The sequence below is a fragment of the Corella eumyota genome, chromosome 2, assembly GCF_963082875.1.
Source record: "Corella eumyota chromosome 2, kaCorEumy4.1, whole genome shotgun sequence".
In the NCBI taxonomy this organism is placed as follows: domain Eukaryota; kingdom Metazoa; phylum Chordata; class Ascidiacea; order Phlebobranchia; family Corellidae; genus Corella; species Corella eumyota.
This window is the reverse complement of record NC_137491.1, coordinates 19,225,717-19,233,614: the sequence shown is the minus strand read 5'-3', so window position 1 is coordinate 19,233,614 and position 7,898 is coordinate 19,225,717. Positions and strand designations below refer to the sequence as shown.

General features: G+C 23.6%; 1 long non-coding RNA gene across 1 annotated transcript; it reads right to left on the bottom strand.

The window, feature by feature from the left end:
• Positions 1 to 4,052: 4,052 nt before the first annotated feature.
• On the bottom strand, positions 4,053 to 7,496 carry LOC145743624 (uncharacterized). Its single transcript, XR_014281031.1, has 3 exons — positions 7,369 to 7,496; positions 6,246 to 6,414; positions 4,053 to 4,140 (listed from the first exon to the last, which is right to left on the bottom strand). It is a non-coding gene; the product is annotated as an uncharacterized LOC145743624 (long non-coding RNA).
• Between the last annotated feature and the right edge of the window lie 402 nt (positions 7,497 to 7,898).

Genomic DNA, 7,898 nt, shown 5'->3' with positions numbered 1-7,898 from the left:
TATATTTTATAAAATTTAGACGCGCATTGACCTAACTAACTTTAGACCTAACTAACTTTAGATTTAGACGCGCATTGACCTAACTAACATTCAAGATAAAACATTTTGAAAAAAATTTTAGTAAAACAAAAGTTACAGCAAATTTTCATTCTGGGTTTAATTAGGTCACGTGATATTTTTGGCCAATGTTATTGCATATAAACTTTTTAAAAAAATAAAAAATTTTAAATCAAAAAATAAATGTTTTGTTAGAACCGCACAGGTCCAATTAACATGTTTACAAAATATTTTTTGAAAATATTAATATTCATAAAAGTTATGACACTTTTATTAAAAATTGATGAAATCTCAAAACCTAAAATTTTATATTTTATTAGACGCGCATTGACCTAACTAACATTCAAGATAAAACATTTTGAAAAAAATTTTAGTAAAACAAAAGTTACAGCAAATTTTCATTCTGGGTTTAATTAGGTCACGTGATATTTTTGGCTAATGCTATTGCATATAAACTTTAAAAAAAAATAAAAAAATTTAAATCAAAAAATAAATGTTTTGTTAAAACCGCACAGGTCCAATTAACGTGTTTACCAAATATTTTTTTAAAAATATTAATATTCATAAAAGTTATGACACTTTTATTAAAAATTGATGAAATCTCAAAACCTAAAATTTTATATTTTATTAGACGCGCATTGACCTAATTAACATTCAAGATAAGACATTTCGAAAAAAATTTTAGTAAAACAAAAGTTACAGCAAATTTTCATTCTGGGTTTAATTAGGTCACGTGATATTTTTGGCCAATGTTATTGCATATAAACTGAAAAAAAAAATAAAAAAATTTAAATCAAAAAATAAATGTTTTGTTAAAACCGCACAGGTCCAATTAACGTGTTTACCAAATATTTTTTGAAAATATTAATATTCATAAAAGTTATGACACTTTTATTAAAAATTGATGAAACCTCAAAACCTAAAATTTTATATTTTATTAGACGCGCATTGACTTAACTAACATTCAAGATAAAACATTTTAAAAAAAATTTTAGTAAAACAAAAGTTACAGCAAATTTTTATTCTGGGTTTAATTAGGTCACGTGATATTTTTGGCCAATGTTATTGCATATAAACTTTAAAAAAAAATAAAAATTTTTAAATCAAAAAATAAATGTTTTGTTAGAACCGCACAGGTCCAATTAACGTGTTTACAAAATATTTTTTGAAAATATTAATATTCATAAAAGTTATGACACTTTTATTAAAAATTGATGAAATCTCAAAACCTAAAATTTTATATTTTATAAAATTTAGACGCGCATTGACCTAACTAACTTTAGACCTAACTAACTTTAGATTTAGACGCGCATTGACCTAACTAACATTCAAGATAAAACATTTTGAAAAAAATTTTAGTAAAACAAAAGTTACAGCAAATTTTCATTCTGGGTTTAATTAGGTCACGTGATATTTTTGGCCAATGTTATTGCATATAAACTTTTTAAAAAAATAAAAAATTTTAAATCAAAAAATAAATGTTTTGTTAGAACCGCACAGGTCCAATTAACATGTTTACAAAATATTTTTTGAAAATATTAATATTCATAAAAGTTATGACACTTTTATTAAAAATTGATGAAATCTCAAAACCTAAAATTTTATATTTTATTAGACGCGCATTGACCTAACTAACATTCAAGATAAAACATTTTGAAAAAAATTTTAGTAAAACAAAAGTTACAGCAAATTTTCATTCTGGGTTTAATTAGGTCACGTGATATTTTTGGCCTATGCTATTGCATATAAACTTTAAAAAAAAATAAAAAAATTTAAATCAAAAAATAAATGTTTTGTTAAAACCGCACAGGTCCAATTAACGTGTTTACAAAATATTTTTTAAAAATATTAATATTCATAAAAGTTATGACACTTTTATTAAAAATTGATGAAATCTCAAAACCTAAAATTTTATATTTTATTAGACGCGCATTGACCTAACTAACATTCAAGATAAAACATTTCGCAAAAATTTTCAGTAAAACAAAAGTTACAGCAAATTTTCATTCTGGGTTTAATTAGGTCACGTGATATATTTGGCCAATGCTATTGCATATAAACTTTAAAAAAAATAAAAAATTTTAAATCAAAAAATAAATGTTTTGTTAGAAAAGCACAGGTCCAATTAACGTGTTTACAAAATACTTTTTGAAAATATTAATATTCATAAAAGTTATGACACTTTTATTAAAAATAGATGAAATCTCAAAACCTAAAATTTTATATTTTATTAGACGCGCATTGACCTAACTAACATTCAAGATAAAACATTTCGCAAAAATTTTCAGTAAAACAAAAGTTACAGCAAATTTTCATTCTGGGTTTAATTAGGTCACGTGATATATTTGGCCAATGCTATTGCATATAAACTTTAAAAAAAATAAAAAATTTTAAATCGAAAAATAAATGTTTTGTTAGAACCGCACAGGTCCAATTAACGTGTTTACAAAATATTTTTTGAAAATATTAATATTCATAAAAGTTATGACACTTTTATTAAAAATTGATGAAATCTCAAAACCTAAAATTTTATATTTTATTAGACGCGCATTGACCTAACTAACATTCAAGATAAAAAAATTTGCAAAACAATTCAGTAAAACAAAAGTTTGAACTTCTTTTTATTCTGAGTTTATTAAGGTTACGTGTTATTTTTGGCCAATGATATTGCATATAAATATTTTAAAAAAATAAAAAATTTTAAATCAAAAAATAATTGTTTTGCTAGAACTGATCAGGTCCAATTAACGTGTGTAGGAAATGTTTTTTGAAAATATTAATATTTATAAAAGTTTTGACACATTTATTAAAAATTTATAAAATTTCAAAACCTAAAATTTTATATTTTATTAAATGCGCATTGGCCTAACTTACATTCAAGATAAAACATTTCGCAAAAACATTTAGTATAACAAAAGTTTGAGCTTATTTTTACTATGTATTTATTAAGGTCACGTGATATTTTTGGCCAATAATATAGCATATAAATTTTAAAAAAAAATAAAAAAATTTAAATCTAAAATAATTGTTCTGCTAGAACTGCGCAGGTCCAATTAACGTGTTCTCAAAATATATTTTGAAAATATTAATATTCATAAAAGTTATGACACATTTATTAAAAATATATGAAATCTCAAAACCTAAAATTTTATTAGACGCGCATTGGCCTAACTTACATTCAAGATAAAACATTTCGCAAAAAAATTCAGTAAAACAAAAGTTTGAACTTATTTTTATTCTGAGTTAAATTAGGCCACGTCATATTTTTGGCCAATGAAATTGCATATAAATTTTTTAAAAAAAAAAAAAAAATTTTAAATCGAAAAATAATTGTTCTGTTAGAACCGCACATGTCCAATTAACGTGTTTTTAAATTCTTTTTTGAAAATATTAATATTCATAAAAGTAATGACACTTTATTAAAAAATTATGAAATCTCAAAACCTAAAATTTTATTAGACGCGCATTGGCCTAATTAACATTCAAGATAAACATTTTGCAAAATTGTTCGGTAAAACATAAGTTTAAGCTAATTTTTATTTTGGGTTTAATAAGGTCACGTGTTAAAAAAATTAATAATAAAATAATTAAACAAAAAATAAAAATAAATAATTAATTATAAAATAATTTAAAAAAAATAATAATTAATTATAAAATCACTAACATAAAAAATAGTAATAAATTATAAAATAATTAAAAAAAAATAAACAATTAATTAACTAATAATTAAAAAAAACATAAAAATAAATTATTAAATCCATTTTTATATGATGTAGTTACGTCAATGGGAATCGAACTTGGAAGCTAGGATTAGAACGCAAACGCCTTTGCCACTACACCAGAGTAACAGTTTTACATCACATACTATTTGACGTATATATAATCTTAAATAATAAGAAAGACAAAAACATAAAAATTGTATTTTAAATTAATTGTAGCACATTTAAATATATATATATATATATATATATATATATATATATATTATATTATAGCATTTCTGTATGGTTTCGATCTCTTGTATTTTTCATAAATACTTTGTTGCAGATGCGTAAGTACTAAAAATCAGTAAATTTTGTAAACCTGTAAATAAATAATACAAGTTAGAATAAATTTCACGATACATTGTGCTTACGAAAAGTTTTAGTAAAATACAACAGAAACAAGGTTTTTAGTATGTTTAAATAACTTTTAATATCTTCCAGCCCTTGTAATTGAATACAAAAGCTTAAAAAAAGTTTTTTAATCGAAATTTCGCTTAAATATAAGAACCGCGGTATTTTAATGAACACAATTGTAAAATATTTAAAAAAATATTAATATTCCAAAAAGTTATTAAAGTCATATATTAGCAATATTTTTATACTCAAAAAATAATAAATTTGGTGTCACTGAACACAAAAATGATTTTAACTTTAAATAATTTCACCTACTTTTTAAGTTATACAACTTTAAAAAAAAAATTAAAATTAATTTAAAAAAATAAAAAAGGGAAGCCCTGTTTGTGATGACGTAGAAAGTACTAGCTTGTATACATTCACTACGCTACTTGGTACTTTCTATGTCACACAAAAAATTATGGTAACCTGTTTTTTTGTGTTAATCATTTTCCAGTATTTTTGAAAATTAAATTGTAAGTACCACAGACATTTTTTAAAGGTTTTAAAGGGATTTTTTGATTTATTGTCAACCATACTAACGTGCTATAAACATCACTTACGAAATTGCAAAACTCTGTAACATAACACTTTAAACTTTTATTAAAAATATGTCAAGTCTCAAAAATAAAAATTGGTTATACCAAAAGAACCGCAACGACCTAATGAACATTCAAGATAAAACATTTCGAAAAAAACTTTCTTACAACAAATGTTAGAGCGATTTTATATCTGGCGTATTAACTTAAATATAGCCTTATCAGACTTACCCAAGTGACCCCGTGACGTCAACGTGTAATTGAATATAAAAATTTAAGAAAAAAATTTTTAATCGAGATTTCGCTTAAATATAAGATTTATTTTTAATATAAAAATCAAAATTTTTATAAAAAAATATTTTTTTATAATTTTCATCTGATTACGTCACACAGTCATGTGGTTAGGCTCTGATAAAGTAAGACAGTAGGCCATACGCAAAACATAAAAACATTGTAACTTTTGTTTTATTGAGTAATTTTTCAATTTTTTTTATCTTGAAGGCAACGTGGTTCTAATAAAACAGTTACCTTTAAGTTTGGAGACTTTGCATATATTTGGTCAAAGTGTCAAAACTTACGCAAATATTAATATTTTTTCAAAACATTTTAAGAACTGATTATTATACCACAGTGTTTTTTTTTTATTTTTAATTTGAAAATCAAAATTTAAACAAAAAATTTTTAATAATTTTTTGTCTCATACGCCACACAGTCATGTGGTTAGGATCTGATAAGAAAAGACAGTAGGCCATATGCAAAACATAAAAACATTGTAACTTTTGTTATATGAAGTACATTTTAAAAATCCGTTTATTAGACTAGAACAAGATTTATTTTTAATTTAAAAATCAAAAATTTTGTATAGCCTTATCAGGCTTACCCAAGTGACCCTGTGAAGTAATTGTGTAATTGAATATAAAAATTTAAAAAAAAATATTTTTTTTAATTGAGATTTCGCTTAAATATAAAATTTATTTTTAATATAAAAACTATCTTTATTTTAATTATTAAAATCAAGCTGGGATTTTTGCATATGTTATTGTACCAACAATTGAAATTTTTTATTTTAATAAAACTCGTACTAACGTAACTATAATGATATTGTGTTATATTATGAAACTTTGGGTTGTATATTGTGCGAAATATAACATTATTATTGTGCTAGTACCCTTTTTAACAATTTAGTTCCTGTTAACGTGTTACTCTGATAACGCATACAAAAATTATGACATCTTTAACAAAAATATGCAATGTAGTACTTCAAAAATGTCTTTACTAGTAAAAATTTTATTTACTAATTAAAAAACTCCTGTTGAGCCAGCACTTAATCAGCAGCATAATTACCGGGCAATTATAATCTATAATATCCCAAACTGCTAAAGGCTACACGATACTGGGTCGGAGTAACTGATGTTACTCTATGTTTAAGTCGAGCATTCGACCTTTCCACATCGAGAATAAAGATATCTACAAAAAACAGATTTGTTCGTACCTGGTTAAGAACTTCAATTTTGTATTGCTTTTTTTCTCTCATTTTGCCTTCTTTCTTTCCCTTCTTTTCTTTCTCTTTGTAGGATCGAGCTCCAACTGTGGTAAGATCGAGCTCCAAAATCGTAAGATCGAGTTCCAAAATCGAGCTCCAAATTTTCTTAGTGGTACGTCTAAAAAAATGAATATTTAACAAAACACTAAAATAAGAGAGATCACTTGTAAAATTCTTGGGACCATAACGTGCGAGAGAAAATAAGTCTGGACCGCAAAACACATGGGAGTTTTTTTGACAAACGTAAATTACAAGTGGTTCAAAAATTTGATTTATGTAACGTCCAACCAAATAATATTTAAGTCCTGCGACTTATGCAATCCAAACTAATTCCATTTTTAGTTCTAAGATTCAAAATTAAGGTTTGTATAATGATCATGTCATAGTTTAAAATCAAGATTTATTCAAGTTGTATGTCTAAAAAAAATTAAATATTGTAAAATAAATAAGTATTTAAATATATAATTTTAAAAATTATTATTAACTATCACAGATTATATAATATCTCAAGTTGTTTTAAATCATCAACTTTTACTAGAAAATATTTTTAAAATTTAAACGAAACAACTACTTGAATGTCATGTTTTTGGTAGACTTACTTTTTAATTTAAACTAAAAAATTATGAATTTTTTTTAACAAATATTAAAATTATTTTAAAATTAAATATAATACAAGATTAAATAGAGTTATTTAAATTAAGTACTTCAGTTAATTTTTATACAATCAAATCTTAACGCAGATTTTCTTGCTCTTAATATCATTGCCACTGTTTTTAGTTTATTCTCAAAACAAATACAATTATATCGTGAACTTATGATGTAACTGCAAAATATATTTAAGAGATATGAGAACTTAAGAGTGGATTACAATTTGCAGGGCCATGATAAAATGTAAATAAAAAGTGCAATATTTTGATAAATAAGTCAAGTAACATGGTCAATCACGTGTTGAGTTGTTTTGATACTGATACCAATATCGAACAACATATTAATATTTTAGATAAATTAAATTTGGTAAATTAAATTAATAGGACAGAGTTTGTTAAATTAATTTTATAGAATATAAAATTACCTTCTTTGGAATATTGAATCACCATCTTTAATAATCCATTCTTTGATGTTGTTTATATATCCAACTGAAGTTATCAAGTTTACTCAATATTAGGCATTTACAAATTGAAAAAATATTACTTAAGCTCTACAACATAGTTTTTATAATTATATATTAAACCTTTTCTGAACCATAACTAGTTATAGCTGTAAACAAACAAAATAAAAACAGTTATATTCAGGTAACCTTATCTCAATCTAGTTCAAAATTGTATTTCTTTTACTGGCTGTTAAAACAAATGAACCGCTTCGGTAGTTATCAGCGAAACGTAACTAATTAAAGAAGTTACTTGAGTTTGAAATTTGGCCTAAAGGGAAAGAAGGAAACGTTTTAAGCATTTAATTAAGCGTATTAAGTTTAAACCCTAATGAGGCACTGATTTTAAATAAACTTTTTATTGCGCATTTAACATATATATTTTATTAATAACACTTGATGTAAGTTTAATGCATAAATATTAAAAACGTTTTTTTTTTTTTATAGATTACAAG